The 15,544-nt window shown below is 46.4% G+C and overlaps 1 pseudogene; it reads right to left on the bottom strand.

The window, feature by feature from the left end:
• Positions 1-1,195: 1,195 nt before the first annotated feature.
• Positions 1,196-15,544, bottom strand: part of LOC113631252 (60S ribosomal protein L12 pseudogene) — a 100,688-nt pseudogene continuing 86,339 nt past the window's right edge.

The raw sequence follows: 15,544 nt of genomic DNA, 5'->3' as shown, positions 1-15,544 counted from the left end.
ACTTTCCCAGACAAGAAAGTAAAGTTCAAGTTAAGGTTTGTCCCCTAGATTTCCCAACAAATTTCTAAAACCTAGCTCCCTGCTATTGTCACCACTGTCACTATCATCATCCTCACCATGTGCCCACAAGCTCTATCTTTCCCGTCACCCAATCAGGTTGGTCTCATTACTTTCCCCATCTCCATCATTAGTGCCAATTAATCATCACCACTAACATCATCAGAATAATGGCCTTAGCAAACCCCAACTGGGAGAGGCTATTTCCCACCACTGCAGGAATTTCCATATTAAGACTTCTGAGCCCGTGAGCTCTGGAATATACTAATAGAGAGAAACCGTATTGGAAAAGACCTCTGGGAGAAGCTGAGGGAAAGCATGCCCCAGTCACCTCTCAAAATATCCAGCAAGAAGCCATCGGGGAGCATGTGCCCGTTCTTTGAACTCCCTCAAAGTACCTTTCATCTGTTCTAAATCCAGGATCGTCTTTGTACAGGGCTTGCTGTTTCTGGATAAATCCTTGGCCCTTGTTCAAGCCCTGGACTGTGTCAGGATGTTCCACAGACCGCAGCAGGACAGCATTGCTAAACGAGCGTTTCCAGCGGGACCCCTTTCTTGTGACACGGATTCCAAATCCCAGCCCAGAGCGTCTGCACTCAGCAGTACAACATGGCAGCGACCGCGTTCTATTCTCATTTCATCTCCTGTCTTCCTGGAGGAGGCCCCCCACACCCACCACAAGACAGTCAGTGGCTGATCATTCTTTCCTGAGGCACTCTATTTTCGGCTTCATATCATATCACAGACTCTCCCTGTGGAGCAAGCTAGCAAAACACTTTTTCCTTGCCTAAGCATTTGCCTTGTATCTGATTCAAATCTCTAACCTGGAAATTGGGAGAGTAAGCCAACAGGACACCAGTAGGAGGGCCTCCTGCTCTGCCCGCAGACTGCACCTCAGTCCAGGGACTTGCTGTGTGATGCTGGGCTGATATCCTTCCCTCTCTGAGCCCCCATCTCACTATCCATTGTCAGAGAGTGTTTTGCACCACCTGCTTCCTGGATGTGCTGGAAGACAAACTCTGTTTTCCAATGCATATTACCAAACTGTAACACTTTCCCCTGGTATTTTTTTCTTTTTTCTTTTTCTTTTTTCTAATTGTCAAATGATTCTTTATTGAAACATTTTCCTTTGTAGTTCTTAACTAGGTGGGCATTCTGCTGTAACACTATTCATGTCATGTATGATGTCATGAAGGCAGCCATCAACACTGCAACCCACAGACTGTGCAGTCATCTCTAATGGCTCCAGAGAGTTCTCTGGCTAAAAATTAGTGCTGCATCTGTCAGGCAATGCTGACAGCGTCATCAAAAGTGGTATTTCCACTGAGCTTAATATTTTTCTTGATGATGATCAGGGCAGAGGCAATGGTACCACCTCCATATAGTTCTGTCTCTTCTGAATAGTTGGTTCCACTGTAACCTTAGACCCATCCAGCCACCTGCTGCCTTGGTGACATCATCATCAACCTTTTCTGGAGACAGGTTCAGAGGGCCGATGACAGACATAGCACTGGCTTCCCCACAGATACAGCTCAGGTACGTGACTTTAATCTCCTCAAGGTCAAACCTGGGCAGCGTGTCAGAGGCAGCTGGGGTAGGATGAACTCAGATGCAGGATAACCGAAGAAAGTTGCACCTTGGCCTCCTCCAAGTCAAGAGCCAAGAGCTCCCTGGTATTTTTACACAGCCTCTATCTCTTCATTGCATTTGCATTTAATGTGTCACATAAGCCATAACCTGTAAGCAAAGCAAAATGGTCTTATTCCCATTTTACAAATAAGAACACAGATCAAGAGTAGTAGGTACCTCTTTCAAGGTCTCGGCTATCTGGATAGCGGCCACTTTGGGACTGGAACCCAGATGTCCTAATTGCTGGAGCTAAACCCCTTACACTTCCCCCTCACTGCCCTGCATGGAATGAACACGAGTAAGTCACAAAATGAGCCTGAAACCAGCGGAAGGGAGCAAGAAAACTATGAGTGGATTGTGAAACGTGAGTGAACTGTGAAAAGTATCCATTTAAATATACCTCACACTCCTATGGGGACACTTGTCACACTAAAACACAAAGGCCCACGGGCCACTTAGAGTTACAGGCCAGATGTGAGTGCTAGAAGAGGACTTGGGGGTCAGCGTACATTTTATAAAGGAGAAAAGTGATGCCCTGCAAGGCTACTGACTAGTCCAGGCCACTCCAGGACTCAGAAGTTCATCCAATGCCTGTTTCCAAAACCCTTCCCTTCAGAACATTTCTCCCTCCTTCTATGAGAAGGACGTGACCTCCTCACAGTGGTAGAGGCTCTGGCATTCCACTGCAAGCCAAGGTAGTTGGCCCTCAGCCATGGACACAGGCAGAGAAACTGAACATACAGCCAAGGAACTTCAGAGTCACTAGGTGGAGCACCCTATGAAGCCACCTCCCTGCAGCCTGCCACAGCGCCTGAACTTCCAACATCAGGTATCCAGGTCCATGGATTATGGCACGAAGGACTGCAGTGCAATTGTGAAAGTACCACACAGGATTATTGACGGCCAGAGCAATTTTTAGCCATCAGTAGCCTACTATAACTTAGTCAAATAAACCTTGGCAGAGGGCAGGGCCCTGAAGAGATGGAGCACAGCACAGGTGTGTTTTTCCAGAAAAAAGAGGGAATAAGTGGTCCCTGGCCTGAAACTTGGAGTTTGGACTAAGGAAACTCCTCAGTCTGGAGGACAGCCCTGGATACTTGGGCAGCAAAGGGATGCTGGGGAGGGGAGCAGTGATGACATTATGTGGGTAGAGAAATCTTAACTGGGCCAAGTAGTAAAACACCCACGCAAACTGGCTTAAGCCTTAATAAAATAACAAAATTTTAAAATAAAATAAAATGGAATATAATGGCTTATGAAACCCAAAGATCCAAAGGTGCACTGGCCTGAGGCTCAGCTGTCTCACTTCTCTGCCTGGCTCTGATTTCCTCTGGGTGGGCTGAGACCTCCTCCAGGACAGCAAAGAACGCCCATGGCCCCCTGCGGCTCCGCAACTCCTGCAGAAAAAGAACTCCACCAACCCGGAGTACAGAAGTGGACTCTGATTGGCTACCTTAGACCACGTGCCCCTCCTTAACTAATCACTGAGCTCTGATTAGCCAGGTCTAGATCACGTGCTTCCCCAGAGCTGTGTTGGACTGACAGCCTCAACTTTCATTCAGGAGGCCGATTCAGCCTGGGCAGTGCCATCAGCCCTGCCCCTTACGTCCTCAAGCCTATGCCACACGATGGGGGTCCGTGGAGGACACACATACACACTTAGGAGCACCTCTGCCACCAGGACTACCCAGCAGTCTTCTGGGAAATGTCACAGTGATGGGATCCAGATGCTCCAGGGTGAAAACTGCTGGAAAGGAACCCTGCTCCCCCACCCCCCACCCCCGCCCAGTTCTGAGCAGGACAGTTCCTCGGGAAGGGAACTGTTAAAACCACTATCCAAAGTAGCATTATTCGTTTAATTGTCTATTTTTGCTGGCGTTCTTGTCGGGTAGAAATATTAGCTCTGTGAAGTCAGAGACTGAATGTTTCCTTACTTGTGGAATCACCAGCACCCAGAATGGGTAGTACCTGGCCCAGGATACGAACTCAGTAAACGTTTAAGCTTGTATCACTGAAGCAACAAGTGTGTCTTTAGGCTGCCCTCTGAGCTCCACCCCTACTCAGTTCAGGCACTGCCACTGTCCCTCTAGATTCCAGGAGCAGCTTAGGCTGACCATGAACAGACACATCCCTTCCCCTGTATCACCGGAGCACAACAGAGACTGATAGCTCTCACCTCTCCAGATTGCAGGTACAGAGGGTTCCTGCTCTCCCCTTCCCCCTCCAGGGCCTACTCACACTTGGCAAGGTTAAGCCATGGAGGTCTGCCTAAGTGAGTACACGCCCAGAAGGGGGGAACAGCTGAGGGAGCTCCAGGCGAGGTGTCTAGGGCCTGGGTGGTCCAGATCACTGTAGTCTGAGTGGGGCACTAGGAGGCCAAGAGCACCAAGATTCTGGGGCCTGCATGGAAGGAAGTCCTGCTGGTGGGAGAAGGGAGCAGGAGAACAGGGAGGGGAGGTGGCAAGTGGCCTGAGCAAAGCTTTCCTTCTCTCACCCAGACCTGTCACTTCCTATATCTCTGGGAGGCTATGAGGGAGATGCTGTCGTCTTCCTTTCTGCACAGCTACCTGTAATCATGGGTTCCATCGACTCCTTGTCCCTGTGTGGAGACTGCTCGCCATACCAGCTCCAGGGTTGCCTAGCAACTCAGAGTCCTGAAAAGAAAGAGAGAAAGCAAAGGAGCCAGACAGGAAAGGGCAGAGGGAAGTGGGTCTGGAAGAGGGAGGAGATACCAGGAGCAAACTGCCTTAGGCCCAGGCTCTCTAGTCCTTAGGACTGATCCACCCACCTCCAGCTGTTCTCTCACTGGCCATTAGGTGCCTGACATTCTACCACTGGAGATATTTCTCTTTCAATCCACTAATCTCCCTTGAATTGCAAATCCTCTAGAGAGGCTCTGCCCACTGCACTGTCCCACTTGACCATAGGAGGAACTTATCAGATGCTCTTGGGGAGAAGGAAAGGGGAAATGTGGAAATGAAGTCTAATCACATCCTAATCTGCCCTGTGCTTCCCCACAGCTACCACATTTGATATTAATTCAGTCCATTCCACTCTTCTCCATCCAAAGCCTGTCCACAGGTGCAGGGCAAAGCTGTCAGGTTTGGGTGTTTGACAGCCAAATCTGTGGGGCAGTCAGTGAGCTGCTTACCTCGTGGAGCCTCAGTCTTTTCGAAAATAATCTTCAACCATGAGATTGTTGTCCAAGTTAGGAAAAATAATGCATTTGAGACTAACTGGAACAATATTTGGCACTTAGCACACATATATGCTAGTTTCCCTTCCTGAAGATTGGTCACAATGCCATGGTCACTGGGACCCTTGCAGTCCATGTAGCCCTTCTACTGTGGTGCAAACTAGCCAGACTCTAATTTTGGAGGTAACATTTAGCTCCAAGGCTGGAGAAATCCCCGGAACCTAATTCTGACTTTAAAGCTGGGAGACTTCAATCCTTACTCTTGGGCAACACATCACCCAGTGGGCAAAGCAGAGTCCCAACAGCGAGGAGTCAGAGAACAACAGACGATGGCACAAGGTTTTGCTCCTGAATTAAGCAGGTATTCTGTCGGCTTTATTTTTCCAGCCTGTTGGAGCCATTCTTGCACCTGGCTGCCTTTGATGGGTCATTTCAGTTAACCTATGGTGGTACTTACAGCTTAACCTACCTATCATCACGGTGCAGTGGGAGTCAAGCCTGGGACTAAGAATTTGTCTGGAATTGGGCTTGCCATTCTTTGGCTGGTGTTAGACCTCTAGACAAAAACAAAGCTTCATTTCAGACCCTTGGAGCAGGATTTAAGATCAAGATCTGGCTGGCAAATGAAATGATTTTGTAAACTAATAATCTTGGGTTTATCCACCCTTCTATCCATCCTGCACTTACTAAGTTGGACCCAATTCTGCACTAGCTATAAGGAGTACATAAGAAAGAAGAAAATGGCCCCAGCCTGAATTTTCTGCCTAATAAAAGAACACTAGAAAATAGCCCATCCTTCAAATCCAGATAGAGCGGTTCCTCTTCTTAGGGCAAGCGTAGTTCAGAGGTGGAGTTGGAAATAGTATGGTCAGGGTGAGAGGGCTCCTGGGCAGAGGGAACTTTTTGAAGCATCCTATCTCCACACAAACTACCAAAGCAAATTACGAAGCTAATCTGACCTTTTCCAATATCCACATTCTTAGCCCACCCAAACACTGGAAAAAGGTGTACCTAAGAGTGGAGAGAAAAGTGACAGGCAAGCAAGGACCCCAAAGCTTGAAAGATATTAGAGTTGATAGGAAATTGACAGGAGAGGAAAGAATAAGGGACAAGGGTGCCCCCAGTGTCATTTCTATAGCTACCCGTTGGGTGTCTGATTAACAGTCTTAAACATCAGCTCAGCCCTGAGTCTTCATCCGCTCACTGCTCTCCAATTAAAGCTGCTGTGTCCTCCAGGTTCCCAAGGCCTGTGTGTGCATGTATGTCTGTGCGTGCACGTATGTCTATGCGTGCACATGTGAGTGATGGGAAAGGACGTCAGTGTGCCTGCTGAGGAACTGAGGGGCACCTACAGTGCATGCAGGTGGAATCTGAATTGTGTGTGTGTATAAAACCGTGTGGATTCATGATGGAAAACACTCATATCAAAAAACTGATATTAAATAGTAAACTGATAATAAAGAACTGGCTCAAAAGCCAGAGGTCCCTGGAATCTTTGGAAATATCTGACAATTTTGTTTCCTGTGGGGCCTCTGTTCAGTTTTATTCCTGGTACCAGCATGTGCAGCAGAGAGATGGTCTGAGATCAGAGCCCCTTTTCTCTGAGCTGCCCAAGGCCTTCCCGATGATTATTTGAGCATCCCCGCCATGGCTGTGGTTGTATTTCATATTTATCTAAAGTGGGCTGGTCTCCTCTGCAGTGGGTGACCCACTTTCAGGGCAAGACAGAAGACTTGAGCATCAGACGTTTGGTCTCTGCCTGACGCCTCATGCATTGGGAAGGGTGCTGGCAGGGAAGAGACCCATGGCCACCCCCTTCTGCCCCTCACTTCTGTCCCAACCAGGAGGTTTCTCATTGCCCCCAGGGTGTGGCCTCTCATTCCCTCTCCTGGCCTTTGTCTGGGCTGTGCCCTCCACCAGGAACACTCTTTCCTCTCCTGCTCTGCCCCTTCGGACTCTGCATCCTGCCTGGGGCATCTCCCCACCCCACAACTGACAACCCCCAGATCCCTTGCCCACACAGCAGCCTCTCTACTGTCTCCCCTCAGACTGTCTGTGCAAACCACTTTGGTTTGCACAGACAAATTATATTCTGTCTTCTAATCGTTTCTAGCTGGATTTTTTCTCTCCAACTGAGGCAGGAGGTTGCAAATGTGCTTCCCTCTTTGACACCTCCTCCCTTGCTACAGTCTTTGCCTTAGGCCAGTCCCTTAATAAATCCTGCTTCTGTTGAATTAAGCGAAGCAGCCCTGCTGGAAGACTCACAGCTGGATGGCTCGAAATTTACCTAAGCTGAGGACTTTAGTGTTTGCACCAAGCCACTTCTGTGAATTTTATAATCCGAGACTGGCAATTCCTCTTCGAGGAAACCAGGAAAGGGCTTATTACCCCCACGTTACAGATTAAGGAAGGTGAGATTCGGGGAGATTCGTGATTTACTCTAAGATCATGTAGTCAGGGGAGGGCATCCAGACAGCCAGTCCTGATCCTACAGATCCTACACTCTTTTCACCACTGCGTGTGGCCTGGGCGTTACCCTGATGCCACTCACATCCTCATCTCAACTGTTTGCTCTCACCCAGTACCCTCCAGGTGATGTCCCTCCGTCTACCTTCTAACTTCCCTTGATCTCCAAAACCCCACCAGCGATGCTAAATCCTTGGTCGTATTTCTACTCCAGCCACATTGGAAAGAGGTTTAGAAACTTGATCACTATTGTTAACACTATTAAAACTAGTGCTAAAATATGAACATTTCAAAGGGGATGTGAGTTAGAACAGTAATGACCCCTTAATCCTCTCCCCTCTCCTGGCCCAACTGGCAGAATTTCGAAGAAAAAGATGGTTTAGACCCATTCCATCCAATATGGTGGTTATTGAGTATTTGAGAAATAGCTGATTCCAATTGATATATACTTTATTTTTTAACACTATTATTTTTTATTTAACATTTACCTAACCACGTTTTAAACTTTTTTCCATATAAATGTAAATAAATCTGCTTCACTTTTCAAAATTATGGTAAAGCACACAAAAATTACCATCTTAACCATTTTATTGTATAGTTTCTCATTAAACATATTCACTTTGTGGGGTAACCAATCTCTAGAACTTGTTGATCTTGCAAAACTGAAGCTCTGTACCTATTAGACAACTTCCCATCCAATTGATATATAACTTAAATGTAAATAAACACAAAATTTCAAAAACTTATTTTGAAGAAAAGGATGTAAAACATCTTATTAATAATTTCTTATGACGATATGTTGAAATTAGAATATTTTAGATGTAGTGAATTAAATTAAAATGCATTCATAACATTAACTTCACCTGCTTCTTGTTACTTTTATAATATGTCTACTAGTAAATTTTACATTATATTTGTGCTCACATTATATTTCTATTCAACAGTGCTTGTGTGGAACATACACTTCAAATTTCTAGGACCCTTCAAATAACTCCATGCAGGTAGCCATGCGCTCAGATTGTGTTTGAGGTCCCATTAGATGCAGCAATAAGAATTCAGAACAGCGTCTTTTGAGAAGATGGTACTTGTTTCCTCCCAAAAGTTGCCCCTAGCAGTAAGCTTCCCTGACCTTCCAGGGTTGATGGTCGGCCCCACCACGGAAACACTCAGCATTCCCAGCTGAGCAAGCCCTGACTGAATTCCCTAAGCCAGGCTCACTGCCTGGGCCAGGCACCTCTCTAGTCCCTTTGTCTTCCTGCATACTCCAGCCTGGCCCCAGAGGGAGGACCCCTAGTTAAAGTCATGCCTTAACATTCTGCACGCTGCCATGGAGTACTGAGAGGCTATGCATGCTCTTTACTGAATCTCCAATGTCTTTTAAGAGGTTGCTGGCTTTGACCAAAGTGAAGATACTAACTCAGACTGGTTTAGAACAAATTAAGTTGGATCAACAAAGAGTAACTGACCCCCTGTTGGTAAAATTTGTCTTCCTGTGTAGTACATGTACTGTGCACATAGAAGCAGTTAATCTAGTCTTGCCCTCATCGAATATATAACAGTTAGAAGACCACTCATTGATAAGCAAAACTTAAATAATCGCAACTCAAGACAAAAAAAAAAACCTCAAGACTACAATGGACAGCTTTTTATCTTAGAGTTTAGAAGTCTTCCAGTTAATTTCCACACCCAACACAGACTCTGTGGCATGGTGGTGGGAAGGGGAATTGAACACCAGCTGAAGCTTGGAACCAGATTTACTGGCTGTGGGACCCTTAGCAGAACAGCCTCCTGCCCACCTGAGCCTCGGTTTCCTCTATCATATTTTAAAGGTGAGGTGTTGATCTCTTTAACTACTTGTAATTCTGTCCTCCTTAAATGCTGCAATCTAACCTTTAGCATCCCCGCAAAGGCCCACGGGCACTGTTTCAAACTTTTGGTAACATAGAGCTCCTTCCTTGAACAATATCTATGGTTTCTCAGAGATCTTCCTCTCAGGAGCTGCCATTATACTCTCTCTAACTTCCACCTGCAAAGTGGTACCAAATGGATGAGTAGATTCTAGTTGCTCTAGGTTTCAGAGGAGGCCATGGCTTGTCAAGATGGAGGACTGACCAGCTAATCTAGGGAGGAGAGGAGATTTCAGTGCAGCCTTGAATAATGGATAATATTGGACCTGCAGAAAGCAAGAGTATAGAATAAACCAATGCAAAAAGAAAGGAAGGAATGAAGGGAGGGTGAATTAACTTCTGGCCTGAAAGAGAGACCCAGGGAGAGAGATGGTTCAGAAAAGGGAAATACACAGGTTTTCAATTGCTCTTTTCAGTCTGCAGAAGATCATCTCTAAGTGAGAGAATAATATTTATAACCATTAAATGAAGCATCTAACATTTATTGAGTACTTACTCTGCGCTAAGCACTTTTATTTCATTAAAACTTCATAACCACCCCCATGAAATAGGAACTAAATGTTTTCCATTTTACAGATTAAATAACGAGGCACATGGAGGATTTTTTTTTGCACAAATGTTTGTTCTAGCTCCAAATTCTATTACCTTGTGATCCATAAAAAATCTTTGTTTCGGTTGGCACTGAAAGGCACCAGGAGATTTAGGACAGTAGATGAGGATGAAATGTCTTCAGCAGATATCCCACTGCATAAATATTTCTTGAGGTAAAGAGAGTGCCTCCCCCTTCACCCAATGCCTTAGTGTGCATGCTGGTGGAGAGAGGGTAGGTTCAGGAGGGTAGGACTTTTGGGATGAAGTCAACGGTCAATTTCTTGACAAGAAAGACGGGGTTGCCTAGGAAGGTGTTCCCAGTCCATATTCCATGGGATGGCTCCCACTGGTCTCTGCTCTCATATCCATGTCACCTCTTGATGGCCATATTGCCCTGGAACTATAACTTGTCTCCAAAGATTCCACATAAGCCAAAGGAGGCCACCCTCAGAGGCCACTGCCTGTCTCAGCTCCAGCAAGAAGCTCTGAATAAAACAAAAAAGAAAACCACAAGCAGCCATTTTCCAGTAGAGCAAAGGGCCCCCCGAAACATGAATCCACAAAACTAAGAAAGTCTGTAGATCCCAGGCTGCCACTCACACTGAGGAGGGGGTAGGTAGGGGGTACATAACAATGTCATTTCATATGATTAAAAAAATGTTGCATAAGTAGGGCCAAGGAAAATAGAATAAAATATAAACTAAAAATAAATGGTTGAGTCAACTCATCTTTAATGCTTTTCTCTGTAACATCTATTTTGTAAAATGCAATACGACTTTCATACTCTGACTACAAATTTAACCTTGGCCACAAGTTATGATGTACATTACAATCCCCTTTTATTATGTTACACAGTATTGTGGTGGTTTTTTTTAATCTATTGCTAAGCCCCTAACAGTATGTCTGCGTCAGTGGAGCCCATCTGTCACAACCACAGTGGAGATATTATTATGTAAATAGTTCTAGGGCCTCCTTTTGGGGGAATTTAATATACTGTCCTAATATCCCAGCCAGGCAAAAAAAAAAAATGTTTATGAAAAAAAACTCTCTATTTTTTTTTTTTTTTGGTTTGTTTGTTTCATCTGTAGAGAAAGGCAGGCTGAGTTGCTGAGGGTTTTTTTTTTTTAAATAGTTCAAATCTCTTCCCTTCTCTCTCTCATTCACAATGTCTTTAAAAGCTAATGCTATGGCTCCTAATAAAATAAAATGAAATACATGAGAGACTTCTTTTAAACACACCAGCAGAAGTGTAGAGCATTAATATCTTGCAGCCTAGTGCATTAGCCATCTTTTCTATATTACAGTCATATTTCAATAAACTAAGTTTTCTTAGCAGGTGCCATCTTGGATTATTTCTTTATTAGACTGAGTTATAAAATATGCAGAATGGTAGGCTGAATTTTTTGTTATTTATTGAGGGTTTTAAAGCTTTGCCAAAATCCATACAACTAAATCTTTCTCCTTAGAGGTGGAGAGGCAACACCTGGAAGGGACCTGCAGACACTTTTGCTTTCAGGGCTGCCAACCAGGTGGCTTGAGGAATGAGGGCAGGACAGAACAGAGTGTGATTTGCAAACAGAAGATGACAGTTCCCCAGACTTCTTAGTGCATCTTAATTAACCAAGTCAGGATTTTAGGGCAGCACAAAGAAAGGGGCTACCGGGACCTCCCAAGCCCACATCAACCATGTCCCCGATTTTACTCAATCAGGCATCAAAGGTTTGCTGAGCCCTAGCCAAGCAGTGAGTACTTTGCAAGAAGCAAGAGAAGCAAATTGCATGTACTCCAAGACCTCAAGGGGCACCCAGTCTAGACGGAGAGAAGCGACACCAGGTAGAGAACTGCTTGAGGGTTGTCTTAGTCTGTTCATGCTGCTGTAACAAAGTACCATTAACTGAGTGGCTTATGAACAACAGAAATGTATTGCCCACAGTCTGGAGGCTAGAAGTCCAAGATCAAGGCACTGGAAAATTCAGTGTCTGCTAAGAGCCTGCTTCCTGGTTCATAGACAGCCATCTCCTCGTTATGTTTTCACATGGTGGAAGGGCAAGAAGCTCTCTGAGGCCTCTTTTATTTTTTTTTTCTCTTTCTTTTCCCCACCAGATTTATTGAAGTATAATTGACAAATAAAAATTTTATATATTTAAGATGTACAAGATGTTTTTTTTTTTTTTTTGTATTTTTTACTTTTGGCTGCATTGGGTCTTCATTGTTGTGCATGGGCTTTCTCTAGTTGCAGCAAGTGAGGGCTACTCCTCACTGCGGCACACAGGCTTCTCATTGCGGTGGCTTCTCTTGTTGTAGAGCACAGGCTCTAGGAGTGTGGGCTTCAGTAGTTGTGGCACGCGGGCTCAGTAGTTGTGGCTCGCGGGCTCTAGAGCACAGCCTCAGTAGTTGTGGCACACAGGCTTAGCTGCTCTGTGGCATGTGGGATATTCCTGGACCAGGGCTCTAACCCGTGGCCCCTGCACTGGCAGGCAGATTCTTAACCACTGCACCACCAGGGAAGCCCACAAGATGTTTTGATATACATATATTATGCAATAATTACCACAATCAGCTAGTTAACATTTCTCTCACTTCATATAGTTACCTTTTGTGGGGGGGTGCAGTGGGGGGAGTTGTAAGAACACTCAGGATCAACTCTCAGCAAATTTCAACTATACATTATTATTAACTGGTCACCATGCTCTACATTAGCTCTCCAGTACTGCATCATCTTACAACTGAAAGTTCATTACCTTTGACCAACATTTCACCAGTTCCTCTGGGGTCTCTTTTATAAGGGCACTAATCCCATTCACAAGGGCTCCACCCTCATGACCTAATCTCCTCCCAAAGGCTCCACCTCCATATACCATCATATGGGAGATTAGGTTTCAATATAGGAATTTGGGGGGGTGGGGACACAAACATCCCACCTATAGCAGGGGTAAAGTGGTCACGTGACAGTATGGATGGTTCCGACTAAGGGCTGTAGGGGTTGAAAAGAGGGAGCTGTGGTGCAGGGCTGGCTAATCAAGGGAAGCTTCCCGAGGTGGTGGGGTCTCAGCTGGGCCCAGAAGGAGAAGTAGGATTTAGCTAGATGGAGAGGAGGGAAGTTGCCACCAGCCGTCACAACACAGGCACACATCTGTACTTGTTCCAGGCAGAGGAAAGGGCACGATGGAGGTCTGGGGGCAGAAAGAACAGAGGAGATGATAAAGAAGCAGATGGGGGGGTCAGGGTGGCACTTCCCCATTTCAGCTTGCTGGGATCAAGAGAGGTCTAGGAACCAGGTGAGGCAAACCCATCCAGCATCTGTTTCACAAGGGGCTAAGCTTCCCAGCAGAGAACTCTCTTAAAATAAGCAGAAGTCAGGAAGCCAAGCTTGGCCCAGGAACAGAGAAGTAGTTTGTGATCACACTGAGGGCAGCATGATCCTCATTCCTCACACTCCCCTCCCAGTCCAGCCATCTCTCAGGTCCAAGGGGAAAAGTGGCTATGAAACAGGAAGGAAGGAGACAGGGCACAACCTTTGAAAGAATGACATAGTCCAAGGATGTGATATAAACTCATTAGAACCAAATGGATCCAAGATGGCAGACAAGTCGACTTCCACTAGACCTTGAGCCTCAGTGTATGCTCACATAAGCAAGCTAAATGACACACCCACAGGCGCCATGACAGTTCCAAGACTGACCATAAGGATAGAAAAGTGGGCGGTGGCCCAATTCCTGGAAATTCCCGCCCCTTCCTAAAATAGCTGGAATACTCATCCCACTCATTAGTCTACGAAATTACCTACTCTTCTAAAAACTGACAATCCCATACCCTGGTGCCTTTCTCACCTTCTGAGATGGCCCACACTCTGTCTGTGGAGTGTGTTTCTCTCTAAATAAATCTACTTCTCACCTATCACTTTGTCTCTCACTGAATTCTTTCTGTGATGAGACATCAAGAACCTGAGCTTCATTGAGTCCTGAAACCACGTGTGTGATCTCAGTTGGAAGACTAGGTTTTGGCCGGGTTTGAGTCCCAGCTGTGTGGGTTCAAGTCCCAATCAGGATTTTGGCTGGGCTCAAGTCCCGGCCACATGGGTTCAAGTCCCAGTCTGGGTTTAGGCTGGGTTTGAGTCCCGGCACATTTGTTCAAGTCCCAATCTGAGGTGCACAGTTTCAGCTACAAGGCAAAACCAGAAAATGCCACAAAAGTGTCACCAGGCATCACAGCACAGGCTTCTACTTGTGACCCCCATCAAAAGGACACAGAGGGGTAGGGAGACATCCTCTGACATGTTGACTGCACACAGCTTTAGTCCCTAGTGTCACCTGGGCAATGGATGAGGTGGCCACAGCAGCAGTGGTGCCCAGCGGCAGATTGCAGGGGTACACGGGACAGGAGAGTGAAGGTGGGCATGGGCCCAGAGCAGAGAAGGCAGCCGCGCCCAGAGGAAGCAGTGCCCAACAGTAGCGACAGCAGTGCCCGGTAGGTGGGGCCACTACCCAGATTTACAGAAAGTACATATGATGAAATGTAATCCAGGAAGCTAAGTGTCTTGGTAGAAAGATGTTTGTGAGCGTCAGCAAGCGGCTACAGTGAATGTGACTCCATTTACGCACCAGCACCATTGCCCCAGGAAGCTTGAGGCACACAGATGAGGGGAAAGGAAGGAACACTGGAAGTTGGCTGGTACTGAGGATAGGGATGTGGGACTGAAAGCAGGCCTGCCCGTGGCAGCATGAAGCCATGTGGGTGACTGGCCATCCTCTGTATAGTCCACTGTCTTCAGTCAGGATTCAGCTAAGCACCTCCAGGCAGAGGGACCCTCCCTGCCCTGCCTCCAGACAAAGCTAGTTCAGGTCAGAGCTGGCAAACGGGAGCCCGGGAGAAGTCCCTGCGGCTTAGCTATGCTCAGCATTTGGTTTCTCCATCAGCGTGGACCATCACGGCAAGAGTGGTCAGGGGGTGACACCATGAAGGCCTCATCTGAGCAAACCAGGAGCGCCTGGTCCCAATAGAGGAAGGAGCCCCACAGGAAGGATGAACTTCCTCTGGTCTCCCTGTGCTCACTGCAGGAGCTCAAGACAGTTGTGGGAGAGGAGAGGGGTTGAGAAGCAGGAAGCAGGGACCTTCCCAGCAGGGCTGAGTCTGGAACTGGCTTTGAGAAGCAAAAAGAATTTGACTTGGGAGTAAGAGGGGGTCCACTGGGAGCAGAGGACAAGCAGTGCCTGGTGCCCCCTCATCACACCTCCCCAAGGCAGTCAGGATCCAAACATGCCAAGTTCCCCTTAAAATCCCAGCCAAGAACCTAGGAGTACGACGGGAATAAAGACACAGACCTACTAGAGAAAGGACTTGAGGACACGGGGAGGGGGAAGGGTAAGCTGTGACAAAGTGAGAGAGTGGCATGGACATATATACACTAGCAAACGTAAAATAGATAGCTAGTGGGAAGCAGCTGCGTAGCACAGGGAGATCAGCTCGGTGCTTTGTGACCACCTAGAGGGGTGGGATAGGGAGGGTGGGAGGGAGGGAGACGCAAGAGGGAAGAGATATGGGAACATATGTATATGTATAACTGATTCACTTTGTTATAAAGCAGAAACTAACACAGCATTGTAAAGCAATTATACTCCAATAAAGATGTTTTTAAAAAAAGGAATGTAAATGGAAAAAAAAAAAAATCCCAGCCAAGAAACCCCAGCTCTGCCATTTG

Source organism: Aethalodelphis obliquidens, unplaced genomic scaffold, assembly GCF_003676395.1.
Source record: "Aethalodelphis obliquidens isolate GAN/ISIS:26980383/991018 unplaced genomic scaffold, ASM367639v1 scaffold32, whole genome shotgun sequence".
Taxonomy (NCBI): domain Eukaryota; kingdom Metazoa; phylum Chordata; class Mammalia; order Artiodactyla; family Delphinidae; genus Aethalodelphis; species Aethalodelphis obliquidens.
Note: the sequence above shows the minus strand (reverse complement) of the source record. Positions and strands in the feature narration are given on the sequence as shown.